The sequence below is a fragment of the Bison bison genome, unplaced genomic scaffold, assembly GCF_000754665.1.
Source record: "Bison bison bison isolate TAMUID 2011002044 unplaced genomic scaffold, Bison_UMD1.0 scf7180017862158, whole genome shotgun sequence".
Lineage (NCBI taxonomy): Eukaryota > Metazoa > Chordata > Mammalia > Artiodactyla > Bovidae > Bison > Bison bison.
The window spans coordinates 989239-990343 of NW_011492730.1; positions in this window are offsets into that span (position 1 = coordinate 989239).

Consider the following 1105-nt stretch of genomic DNA (forward strand, 5'->3'; position numbering starts at 1 on the left):
ACCTCATGTGAAGAGTTGACTCATTGGAAAAGACTCTGATGCCTGGAGGGATTGAGGGCAAGAGGAGAAGGGGACAACAGAGGATAAGATGGCTGGATGGCATCACTGAGTCGATGGACGTGAGTCTGAGTGAACTCCGGGAGTTGGTGATGGACAGGGAGGCCTGGTGTGCTGTGATTCATGGGGTCGCAAAGAGTCGGACACGACTGAGCAACTGATCTCTGATCTCTCTCTCTCTCCAGTGGACCACGTTTCCTCAAAACTCTCCACCATGATCCATGAGTCTTGCTTGGCCTTACATGGCATGGCTCATAGTTTCATTGAGTTAGACAAGGCTGTCCTCCATGTGATCAGATGGGTTAGTTTTCTGTGATTGTGGTTTTCATTCTGTTTGCCCTCTGATGGAGAAGGATAAGAGACTTATGGAAGCTTCCTGATGGGAGAGACTGACTGAGGGGGAAACTGGGTCTTGTTCTGATGGGCGGGGCCCTGCTCAGTTCAGTTCAGTTCAGTTGCTCAGTCTTGTCCGACTCTTTGCGACCCCATGAATCACAGCACGCCAGGCCTCCCTGTCCATCACCAACTCCCGGAGTTCACTCAGACTCACGTCCATCGACTCAGTGATGCCATCCAGCCATCTCATCCTCTGTCGTCCCCTTCTCCTCCTGCCCCCAATCCCTCCCAGCATCAGAGTCTTTTCCAATGAGTCAACTCTTCACATGAGGTGGCCAAAGTACTGGAGTTTCAGCTTTAGCATCATTCCTTCCAAAGAAATCCCAGGGCTGATCTCCTTCAGAATGGACTGGTTGGATCTCCTTGCAGTCCAAGGGACTCTCAAGAGTCTTCTCCAACACCACAGTTCAAAAGCATCAATTCTTCGGCGTTCAACCTTCTTCACAGTCCAACTCTCACATCCATACATGACCACTGGTAAAACCACAGCCTTGACTAGACAAACCTTTGTTGGCAAAGCAATGTCTCTGCTTTTGAATATGCTATCTAGGTTGGTCATAACTTTCCTTCCAAGGAGCAAGCATCTTTTAATTTCATGGCTGCAATCACCATCTGCAGTGATTTTGGAGCCCAAAAAATAAAGTCTGACACT